Raw genomic sequence first — 12,229 nt, forward strand, 5'->3', positions numbered from 1 at the left:
AGGGAAACAGTGACAGACTTTATTTTTTTGGGCTCCAAAATCACTGCAGATGGTGACTGCAGCCATGAAAGTAAAAGATGCTTACTCCTTGGAAGGAAAGTTTTGACCAAACTAGACAGCATCTTAAAAAGCAGAGACATACTTTGTCAACAAGGGTCCATCTAGTCAAGGCTATGGTTTTTCCAGTGGTCATGTATGGATATGAGAGTTGGACTATAAAGAAAGCTGAGTGCCAAAGAATTGGTGCATTTGAGCTGTGGTGTTGAAGAAGACTCTTGAGAGTCCCTTGGACTGCAAGGAGATCAAACTAGTCCATCCTAAAGGAAATCATTCCTGGGTGTTCATTGGAAGGACTGATGTTGAAGCTGAAAACTCCAATATTGTGGCTACCTGATGTGAAGAGCCGACTCATTGGAAAAGACCCTGCTGCTGGGGAAGATTGAGGGCAGGAGGAAAAGGGACCAACAGAGGATGAGATGGTTGGATGGCATCATTGCCTCAATGGACACGGGTTTGAGCAAACTCTGGGATATAGTGAAGGACAGGAAATCCTGGCATGCTGCAGTCCCAAGGTTTTAAAGAGTTGGACAAACTGAGCCACTGAACAACCTATGTGAAATGTTTCAATCCCTGATAGCTCAGCTGTGAAAGATCCTCCTGCAATGCAGGAGACCCTGGTCTGAGTCCTGGGTTGGGAAATCCGCTGGAGAGGGGATGGGCTACCCACGGTTTCAAGTGGTCACAAAGACGCAGACACGGCTGAGTGACCTGAACTGAACTGAAGTGGAAGCAGTGACATATTTCATTTTCTTGGGCTCAAAAAATCACTGCAAAGGTGATTGCAGCCATGAATTAAAAGACGCTTGCTCCTTGGAAGGAAAGCTATGACAAACCTAGCTTACATGAATTCTCAGGCACTTCAGTAGTGTCTGGCTGTTTACGACCCCATGGACAGAGGCCCACCAGGCTCCTCTGTCCAGGGATTCTCGAGATGAGAATACTAGAGTGGGTTGCCATGCCCACCACCAGGGGAACTTCCTGACCCAGGATTGAACCCATATCTCCTAAGTGTGCTGCATAACAGACAGATTCTTTACCGCTGAGCCCCCAGGGAAGACCATGACAAACCTAGGACACCATATTAAAAGCAGAGCCATCACTTTGCTGACAAGGTCTGTAGAGTCAAAACTATGGTTTTCAATAGTGATGTACAGATGTGTGAGTTGGGTCATTAAGAAGGCTGAGTGCCAAAGAATTGATGCTTTCGAATTGTGGTGCTAGAGATGAGCCTTGAGATCCCTTGGACAGCAAGGAGAACAAACCGCGCCAATCCTAAAGGAAATGAATCTCTGAAATTCACTGGAAGGATTGATGCTGAACCTGCAATACTTTGGCCACACCTGATGCGATAGCTGACTCATTGAAAAGGACCCTGATGCAAAAAGACTGAAGGCAGGAGGACAAGGGGGCGACAGAGGATGAGATGATTAGATAGCATCACCAACCCAATGGACATTAATTTGATCAAACTCAGGAGATAGTGGAGGACAGAGGAGCCTGCATGCTGCAGGTCACCGGGTAGTAAATAGCTGGACACGACTGAGCGACTGAACAACCACCACCACCACCACCTTACCTTTGAGCTTCCCTAAGCTTCCAGAGCCCCACTCTCAGCAGGACTAAGAAGCTTTCTGTGTCTGTCAGTGGTAAAGGCTGAGACTTAAGTCTTCAAACACTCAGTGCCCCCTGCTTAGGTGATGATGGGTCCTTAGAATGCTCATCACTCCCTCCCAGAGCTCAGACCAGGGAGCCTTCTCACGACAGTAATATGGAGCACCTACCGTGGTACAGAAATGGGAGTTTGGAGCTGTTTACCCCTTCTCCATGTGCTTCTCCCTTTACATTCATTTGCACATTTCTTCTTGAGTTACCGAATCCAACTCTGCTCATCCCCACCTGGTAACTGTAACAAGCTGCACCTGCATCTCTATCAGGGCGGGGTGCACGTACCCCCCGCACTATGTATTTTCCTCTCTCCCTTCAGAATCTCTAGACTCCAGACACCACCCTCAAAAGGGGCAGTGATGCAGGGGAGGGTGTGACTCTCATCCACAGCCTGGGTCAAAGCACGACTGTGTTATATATAACCTCTTTCACTCTTAGAATGAACCTTATCTTCTAGCTTTCCTCCTGCTTCTTGGCCACCCTGCTCACCGTTTTTGCTTTGCTTTCCCTTAGGTCCATTCCCTGTGTTTCTCCTTTGCACTTCTTTTCTGTTTATTTGTCTGTCCGGGCCCACCAGTGTGATATTCCCATCATCCACCTCACATCACTGGTCTTGTTACTTCAGCATTGCAGACACGTCCTGAGACATGCTAGTAATCAATGGTGTTGTACTCAATGAAGGAATATTTTTATGGACTGACAGGAAAAGGATCTCCTCCATGTAGGAGTCAGTATAATAGGTGTCATATTTGTAGCATCATACATAAAGCCTTGTGTCTTGTTCCAAAAACACTGTAGGAGTGTGACTCTGTCTTGGTGCCCTGGTGCCCTGCATGTCCCCACTTAGGCTACGTAGGCAAGGCTAAACTGCAGGCTGACTTGAATTTTGGCAGAGAACCTCCAGATTGGTCTTGCAGCAAGGGGAGATAAGCAGCCTGATGAAGAGCTGCTATGAGGCCATTTTCTCACCTGCCTCCTCATCCAGCTGGAGGTGACACAAAGTTGGTACTCATCCACCTCTGGTTTCAGTTGAACATAGGATGGTCTCCCTAGGCAAGCTGAAACTACAGCTGTGGACTGCAGAGCTGCTCAGTGCCATAGGGCACAACTGTGGGCTCCTTCCTGGCAGAGACCCACCACCTGTAGTGCCAGTTACTGAGGCCTTCCAATTCAGTGGCAAACCGTGGGACTAGGGACAAGGCAACTGACACCAGGGTCATATTGCTTCTGCACTGTCTGTAAGGTAGAATCTGAATCCATTCGGGTTCATTGTCTCCTTACTGGCCAAGCCCGTAGAAGGTGACAAGCCAAACTAACAACTGCAGTGTGCCCTGAGGCCCTGTAGCTCCTGTGCTGTGACTTAGGACGGGCTGCCTGACTATGTGACAGAGTCTGGTGTTGAGTTGTGTGATGTTGCGTGACCAGAATACTGGCTTATTTTGTCATCACACACAGCAAGGAGCACGGTTTTCACTACATGCTATGACTCAGGGTAGCCTTGTCAGTCCTCATTAACAAAACCAACCTTACAATGGATGCCATGTCTGATACCAGCTATTGAATCTGCTATTGAATCAATATATTTACTTAGACAAAATATGTTCTGAAGTCCAGTTCATTTTAAAAAGTTAACCTTATATCCTACTTGAAATTCAAAATCTGTATCACTTCTGAGAGAATTGTATTGTAAAGATAAATTTTTAAATGAAAAATTGGAGAATAAGCCAAATCCATTTGCAATGTAATGCCTACTTCACGTTATCTTGTTTATTCTTCATAACAAATATTTACTGTAAACTTGTAATTTCCACTTTAGAAATGGGGAAACAGATCCAAAGGATGTAAATACCTTTCTCACCTTCACTCAGTATGTGTCAGAGCCAGTACTGATAATCTTAAGTTATGTCACGTGCTGTGCTTAGTCGCTCAGTCGTATCTCCTTGTGACCCCAGGGACTATAGGACCGTCAGGCACTTCTATCCATGGGATTCTTCAGGCAAGAATACTGGAGTGGGTTGCCGTGGCCTCCTCCAGGAGATCGTCCCAACACAGGGATCGAACCCAGGTCTCCAGCACTGCAGGCGGATTCTTTACCATCTGAGCCACCAAGGAAGCCCAGTTATGTCATGTCACAGCCAATAAGGAGAAAGAACAGAAAAGACTCAAGTCATTTTGTCTCACGAAGTTCCCCTCATCCTTTCCCTTTTCTTCTAACTAGGATCTAATCTTGTCAGACAGCTCCATGACCTAGGGGCTTTGTCACATACTTTTTGGTAAGATGGGATACTCTTATTTAAGTCTCATGGTAGATTTGAACCTCCCATTTTCAATCCTTTTGGACCTGGATTTTCATACCTCTGTAAGGGCACAACAGCTGCTATTTATAATCCTGTTATTCGCTAAGCAGAGTGAAGTCTGAGTAGGTCCTTTGTTGCAGAAATATATTTTTTTGGTGATGAGGATGCAGATGGGGGCTCAGAGATGTAAGCGTTTTGTTATTATATTAATAATAAGGATATAAGGGAGGAATCAGACAGCTGGAGGACTTCCCCATAGCTCAAACGGTAAAGAATCTGCAGGTGACCAGGGTTCGATCCCTGGGCTGGGAGGATCCTCTGGAGAAGGGAATGGCAATCCACTCCAGTATTCTTGCCTCGAGAATTCCATGGACAGAGAAGCCTGGTGGGCTACAGTTCATGGGGTTGCAAAGAGTCGGACACAACTAAGTGATTCACACATACACACACACAGACACACACATACACGCACCTCACAGCCAACTGGAGGGCTTCTGAGATCTGGTGACTATCAAGCCAATGGAGGACGTCATGGAGAAGAAAAGATGTTTGTGGCTGTTCTCTCCCTGCACCCGAAAAACCTTGGAAGGCAAGTCAGAAATGTGTGAAAGATATGCTGTGCCATTTGCCATGCAATTTGACAGCAGTTCTTTTCCTGTCTCCCTACAACCTTTAACAATGGCTTTGGTAGCAAAAAAAAAAAAAAAAAAAAAACAATGGCTTTGGCATTCCATTTCTCTATATATTAAGTTTTTAAAAATGTTTCTCTGTCAATGATTTCATCAGGGACACCGTATGAGATTTGGGTGGCACATTTTGTAAACCCATTTATTCAAAAGAAGACCACAGGCTTTTATGAATTTTTTATGTGTGCGTATATATATGTATGTATATGCATTAACATGTAGATTACACCTAAAGAATATGTTATGACCCAATTTTTTTAACCCTAGAAGTGCAAGGGTGGTTTACATGTATGAGGTTACCAATGCAATTCACCACATTAATAGAAAAATGGAGGGAAAACAATTCTATGATCATCACAATTGATGCAGTATAAGTGTTTGATGAAAATTAATCTATATTCAAGACAGCAAACTAGGAATAGAATGGAACTTACTCTGATAAAGTATATCTACAAAAAAGCAACGTAAACAGGTTGAAATGGAGAAGATTTTTCATTTCCTATTGGGAAAAAAGCTGATTATCACCTGCTTTAGTCAAGACTATTCTGGCCAGGTTTGTTCAATGCTAAAAATGAGGACAGGTTTAAGGTTTAAGCCAGTAGAAACTGTTGATATTCAAATATAATAGTATATTTTGAAAAGCAAAATAATCTAGATCTAAATTTGTGGAATTAATATGCATATTTAGAGGAATTGTTGGACAGAAAATCTATATATAGACATTCTATCTCTACAGACAGCCTCAACTAGACAATAAAAATCACAAACCATCAATTTTCAATAACATTAAATACCCGGGGATAAATTTAACAAAAAATGTGCAAGTAGAAAATGAAACTTTATTGACCGAAATTTAATAGTCAAATACACAATATAAGAACAGCATAGATGGTTTCAGTTTATCTTCTTTCAAGCAAATGGCTGCCCTTCACCTATAATACAAACATTAAAAAAGTTACTTAGCAGAACTTTATTTCGATGACAGGAGAGGTATACAAAGTTCATTGCAGTTGTAGTTTTATAAAATGGACTAAAACAGGAACACTAAGGGCGACCCTTTGGCTTACCTTCAGTTAATCCTCTATAGAGATTTTATAGACTTTTCAGGCACATTACCAGTATTTTTAAAAACACACTACTCTTCCTAGCTGTACAAGAAAAGAAGGACACTGAGTTCAGAACAAATGAAATCAATGGAACCTATCAGAAGGTAGTTTTCAGTAGAAGGCAAAACTGTGTACAGATTCAGTAAAATATCTAACAACAAAAAGCACCCTAAGGAGAACAAATACACAAAAACTGAAACAAAAAATCCCAAAAAAGTATCATTTAAATGCATTGGTTTGAAATAATATTCCAAATATAGGATAGCTAAACAGTTGTTCTCTCTGTTACTGCTTAAGTGAAGTAAACAAAAAGGCCAGTATTACATTTGTTTCTTCTCTACTGTCGAAAACTGTAGAAATTTTCATTTGTTCTACTTTATCCCTGATATGGTGGTTTTTAAGTCGGTTAAACATTTGTCCCCTTTTTTACTTGGGGCCCTCATGTAATTCTAAATGTTTCTTTTCACCCTGGGAAGCATTCCAGTTGGTATAATAAATTATATGTGACACTAATTTTAAGTCATTACTATCACTGGCTACATGGTGACATCAAAATGTGAAGCAGAAATAGGACTGTTTCTCACAGCCACACCAAAAAAAAAAGAAAGAAAGAAAAAAAGGAGAGAAGAAAAGGGAGAGCAAGAGGGACTATGAGTGAGAGAGAAAAGCAAGTAGGAAGAGAGAAAGAAAATCTGGAAAAGCAGATTTTTTTGTTTCTAAATGATAATGGCTTTTGAGAGAAAACTCTGACCAATTTCAAAAGTTCATCCACGGTATTTGTGATGTTTAGTTATTTAGTTACTGTGGGGTATGTTAAATAATATGTTTTTCTACCGTACTAGCCATTTCATCAATATTCTGAAAATATTTGAGTTCCAGATTATACTCTGCTTTAATTCTGTAATATACTAACTGTTACCCTAACTGTTAGTGTCTTGTTCATATTTCTAATTATGTGTACTTGGGCTTTGTCCGTTTGCTTCACAATGATGTAAACTAGAGGAATGGACTGGCAGTTTGGGGTTGGCAGATACAAACCATTACATTCAGAATGGATAAACAACAAGCTCCTACTATATAGCACAGGGAACTAATGTCCAATCTCCTGTGATAAATCACAACAGAGAAGAATATTAAAAAATGTGTGTGTGTGTATATATATATATATATTAAAATTATGTAAACTAGCACATTGTCTTTATTTATTAGTTGAGTTTATTTTCCTCTTCCTAACACTTCATACCTGTCTTTTAATAAATATCTTTTTCTTTTTCCCTTAGGTTTATTCTGTTGCTCTTTTTCTTACCTTTTATGTTGGATGTAGGATTTTGTATTTATGTACCTTGTAATTTATGTATTTTTCTTTTTAAATACCACGCATATTTAGGGCTAAGATTTTTGTATGAGAACATTTTAATCATGTTCTGTAGTTACTTGAAAGTCGTCTGAAAGTTGTATTTTCATCTAATTCTTCAAATAGAATGGAACAAAAATGTAAAGTGAAAATATTTAGAAGGCTAATACACAGTAAATTCTTCCCTAACTATGAAGTTCCTCCTTTAAAATCAGAATCATGCAATTTATTCTCAGCAAGTTGGAAAACAGGTATGTGAAAGATACTAAGTTGATTATGCAAGAAGAACTAGTTACAATTTTTGGCCTTCAAAACTTTTTAAACTCATGCATCAAAGAGGAAAAATAAAATACTTGATACGGTTAGAGAGGATTATATCATGAGGCTCAGATTTTTATTAGTTCTTTAAGAGCGAGAGTGGGGTATATGGTAAAACCTTCATAGTATTGTAAAGTAATCATCCTCCAATTAAAATAAGCAACCTCGCGCGCCCCTCAAAAAAAAAGACCAAACGTGGGGGCAGGTAGTGTGCTTAGCATATGTATCTTACTCACACCTGCCTTGAATATCACTGACTAAATGCACTCTCTCAACTTGATCAGCCACAAAAACAGGAAACTAGACTATCTTTGGCCATTTTATTATTCAGTCATTTCATGCTTCCCTGGGGAAAGGATTTAAAATGCAACTATTTTTTAAAGAGCTAGAGAATTCAGAATTTGAGAGAACTTAACATACATCAAGCAGAATGTTGGCTCATTTTCTTTTATAAAAAATTAATTGATTTTAATTGGAGACTAATTACAATATTCTGGTGGGTTTTGCCATACATTGACATGAATCAGCCACAGGTGTACATGTGTCCCCTGTTAGAAAATGAAATCTCAATTCCCTTGTTATAATTTGACTCAAGATGATATTTTATGATAAATACATCATACAAAACAGAGTATTCTTGTATGCATTCCATCAAAGAGAATCAGAGAATGCAGAAATTAGCATTGAAAAATCAGCATCGTCGTGTATCTGTTCTGAATTTACAACTTACAGGAGTAAAGTTGAGTTTAGAAGTTAAGGGATTATACAGAATCACACACATTATGCTAAAGCTGGTACTAGAACCTACTTGGATGCCTAAGCATATTTCATATAAACTGATATTTATTACAAATGCATTCCATATTTGCTACAAACAGAAATTATAAAAGAACCTGAAAATTAATAGCTGTTGCTTAAAGTACTTATACTCAAGAGAAGAAAACGGTTCCCTATTTTCAATTCGATATGGCTTTGATCCTCTCTGTTTCTTTATTTGACAGTCTGTAAGTCAGGCACTCAGGCATCTGGGGTCTGAACTATCTTTCAAAGAATATGTGAACTCTGTTATTAAAGTAATAGTAATGTTCCCTCTATATTAGTAAAGATATTCTGAAAAACAGAAACCACATAAATTACTTTCTGAATGGATGACATACCTGCTTCTGGCATTTCAACAGGCTCTATATTTGATGCAAACTCCTCCCTGACATCGGGACCATCTCCACCTTCACCCCCAGTCTTTGCCAGAGCCAATCGCTGGAGATCAGCTTCCAGGCCAGAATCTTTAAAAAAAAAAGCATCAATTAAGCTGTAAAGCATACAATATAAACAAGGGAATGATGATATTCATTCCCTCGGTGTTATGAATTAAAAGCCTTAGGTTAGTATGCTAAAAATGTGATGAATAAGAACCTCAGGAGCATTATTCCGGGAATGTTTTGCTGGAGAAAAAGGAAAGCAGAATTTGCGAATGTTATTACCATTTTCCTTTTCCAGGGTTGTCCTCAGACAACTAGGTTGCCCCCTTCTCTTTGTCTTGAAAACAAGGGAAAATTTGAGGGACCACACTGACCTGCAAACTATACTCTCCTCAGTTTTTTAGGAACTGTCTGAAGTCCTTTTCTAATGTTTCCTTTCCTCTTCTTACTGGTTATGTCTTAAGGCATGAGGCACAGATAACACTTTACCTTCAAAGGATCCTTCTCCTCTTCTTCATCACGATTCACTGGATCCTCTACATGTACTTCCTCCTTTCTAGGTGTGATATCCTGAATCTCAGCTGGCGGTTCCTCTTGTTGAGGTTGCTCAACACTGGGCTGCTGGTCCTAGTAGAGAGTGCATGCAAATTAAACCTTTTTTTGTTAATACATCTAATAGCATAAATATACATAATACATAGATATATCTGATCATAAGTAAACCTAACAACATTTTCCCAACACAATACTATGTACTTACTTTTAATAAAGTTACTCTTCCCACAGAGAAGAGTTACCCAGGAAGACTTTGGAAGTTATTTAAGTCTATGTTGGGATGGAAGTATGCAGCCTGTTGTTAATAAGCAGGAGGAGGGAGTCACTGGGCACATTTCCAGGGAATTTAACAGTATAATCATCCAGGCAACGCTGGACTATAATATATCTGGATCAATGTTCCTTCCTAAGACAAAGTGTCACCCTTTATCAGCATGGAAGGCCTTTATCACCTGCATCTGTACTACCTAACATCATTTTCTCAAAAATAAACTTGTGCTAATAGAAAACATCCAAATGGTAAGGTTACTCACAACCACAGGTTCATCCACCTGGGAGCAATCTTGCTTTGTAGGTCCTAATGCTGATGCCACTTGCCCACTCATATTTCTCCCTGAAAGCAGAATGTTGTGATTTAGAAAATGTATTTAAGAGTACAGCTATATTTGATCACTTTTATGACCTTATGTTGACTTGTTTTTTTTTTTAATGTGAAAATACTTTCGAAAGAAAACTCTGGTTAAGTATGAGTGTACATCCATTTCAATTACACCAAATACAGTCGCTTGCAAAGCCATTTGTGTCTTTGCGAAGCTGGCAGAGAAATCACCTTAAGGTACATAAGAAGGCTGAATTTTTGTGAGGACGTTTGATTTCACAACAGACTTCTCCATCATGAAGATCTTTAGTGAAATACTGCTAGGAATTCAAAAGCTCAGGACTACTGCTCATGTCACACTCCTATTCACCAGACCTATTTTCCCCAACTCCCTTGGAATTCAGTTGGAACACGAAGAAAGGCTCAGTCTTTACAGCCTGACTATGGCGATTTTCTCAGTGTCTGGGGCTGAGGTGAGGCTGCATACAGAGCAACCGGTCCACTTCTCTCTTGGCACCTTACCACAAAATCCGCGATACAGTCACAACCCCACTGCGGTCCGGTTTCTAGGCCTTTCCTTAATCGCTCACCCCAACCCCTGCCCAGGTCCCACTGCTGGCCCCAGATTCTGTGCTCTGTCGTCAGTTCCAGGGCCCCAATGAACCAAATATCTCAAATAGCACCCCCAAGTCTCCCCCCACCATCATCCTACCCCCCTGCCCTCCTCTGCCCACTGCCCTTCCTCTACGGCCATCAAGGCAAGAACTATGGCGTCGCGACACTTGTGAGGAGAAAGACGACTACCTTGAGGGCCTTCCTCCTCAACGGCCCTAGATCACACTGCCCGATCCGTGCGAAACTTGCTGGCTCCCCCTCACAGGCACACACACTTAAACTCCAGACAGGACAGACCTGTGAACCTACCTGGTGAGTCTTAAGTAGTGAGAAAGAACCGGGACTGAATAAACAGACCTGTCTCAGGCCCAACGCTCCTCACAGATCGCGCAGGACGGCGTATGGGCACCAAGGCGCATGCGCAGCAACGGATGTGCACGCACACACTGCGCATGCTCACTGAGTTGGGCATGTGCAATGCAGGTTGCGGTTTTTCCTGCCATTAAGGTAGAGTCCTGGAACCGCAGGGTCTCTGGAGGATGAGAAAGGGGCTTGAAGGCTATATATTTTTCCTTCCAGTGCAGTCTTTCTTATGCATCCACAAACTGTGGTGATAGGTAGTCCCAGGTTACCCTTAGTGGAGAATGTGTCTCAGAAAGACAGTCATGACAGAAATAGGTATTACGTTTTTTCATTCTTTTTTCTTTATTCTGCTCTTCAGCAGTTATTTCCACCATTCTGTCTTCCAACTCACTTATTTGTTCTCCTGCTCAGTGAGTCTCATATTGATTTCTTCTAGTGTGTTTTTCATTTCAGTTATTGTGTTTTCAACTTTGTTGTTTGTGCCTTATTTCTTCTAAATCTTTGTCAAACATTTCTTGTATTTTTTTAAATCCATGCCTCCATTGTATTTTCAAGATTTTGGATCATCTTTAATATCCTTACTCTAAATTGTTTTCCAGGTAGTTTCCCTATTTCCTCTTCATTTATGTGGTCTTTTAGGTTTTTTTACCTTGCTCTTTTGTCTGTAACATATTTTTTGTCATATCATTGTTTTTGTTAGGCGCAACTGTGTTCTTTTCTCACTGATTGATTGGCCTGAGAATTTTAGCACTGGAGTTTGCAGGCAGTTAAGTAGAGCCAGGACCAGGTGTTTAGATGTGGCCCTCCAGGAGACCTCACTCCAAATAGTATTCCGTGAGGTCTGAGTGTCTCTGTTAATCCAGCAGTTTGGACTTGGTCCTCCCACCACAGGAGCTCAAGCTCATGAATCAAGATCCTGCAAGCTGTATGGCAAACCAGAAAATAAAGGAAAAGAAAAGAAATGTGGAAGACAATGACAAATAATAAAAAGTAAAATAAGTAAGAAAACTAACAGGTAAATTAGAAAAATTAAACATATAAATGAAACAATCACTGGAAGGTAAGACACAGCTACACTAGCAAAATAGGGAAATTTTTAAAAAGGTAGAAGAAACCTTTGCTGTAAGGGCAGGGCTTAGGATGTGGTGGAGCTCAGGCAGGGTGGGCTTAGGCAGGGGTGTGGCCTATGCTGAGTGTGGCCTGGAGGGGGCCCCAGAGTGCCTCCAGTTTCAGAGTACAGAGGAGTAAGCCCCAGGCCTCAGCAGGTTCCTGGAGGTTGAATGGGGGGAGTGGGGGCAGAAACACCAGGTGCATTCCTCCATAACCCCAAAGGTCCTTCCCCATCCCCACAGATCCCCTCGAGGCAAGAGTGCCTCTCCAGAGTGTGGGAACTTTTCCTCCCCTAGCTGCACC

The 12,229-nt window shown here is 41.0% G+C and overlaps 2 long non-coding RNA genes across 2 annotated transcripts; both read right to left on the minus strand.

Annotated features, from left to right (window-relative positions):
• Positions 1 to 5,527: 5,527 nt before the first annotated feature.
• Positions 5,528 to 8,794, minus strand: LOC113888901. The gene is made up of 2 exons (XR_003510093.1): positions 8,644 to 8,794; positions 5,528 to 5,640 (listed from the first exon to the last, which is right to left on the minus strand). It is a non-coding gene; the product is annotated as an uncharacterized LOC113888901 (long non-coding RNA).
• A 387-nt stretch (positions 8,795 to 9,181) lies between these two features.
• Positions 9,182 to 10,827, minus strand: LOC113888900. Its single transcript, XR_003510092.1, has 3 exons — positions 10,763 to 10,827; positions 9,774 to 9,853; positions 9,182 to 9,312 (listed from the first exon to the last, which is right to left on the minus strand). It is a non-coding gene; the product is annotated as an uncharacterized LOC113888900 (long non-coding RNA).
• Between the last annotated feature and the right edge of the window lie 1,402 nt (positions 10,828 to 12,229).

Source organism: Bos indicus x Bos taurus, unplaced genomic scaffold (genome assembly GCF_003369695.1).
Source record: "Bos indicus x Bos taurus breed Angus x Brahman F1 hybrid unplaced genomic scaffold, Bos_hybrid_MaternalHap_v2.0 tig00003021_arrow_arrow_obj, whole genome shotgun sequence".
Taxonomy (NCBI): Eukaryota; Metazoa; Chordata; class Mammalia; order Artiodactyla; family Bovidae; genus Bos; species Bos indicus x Bos taurus.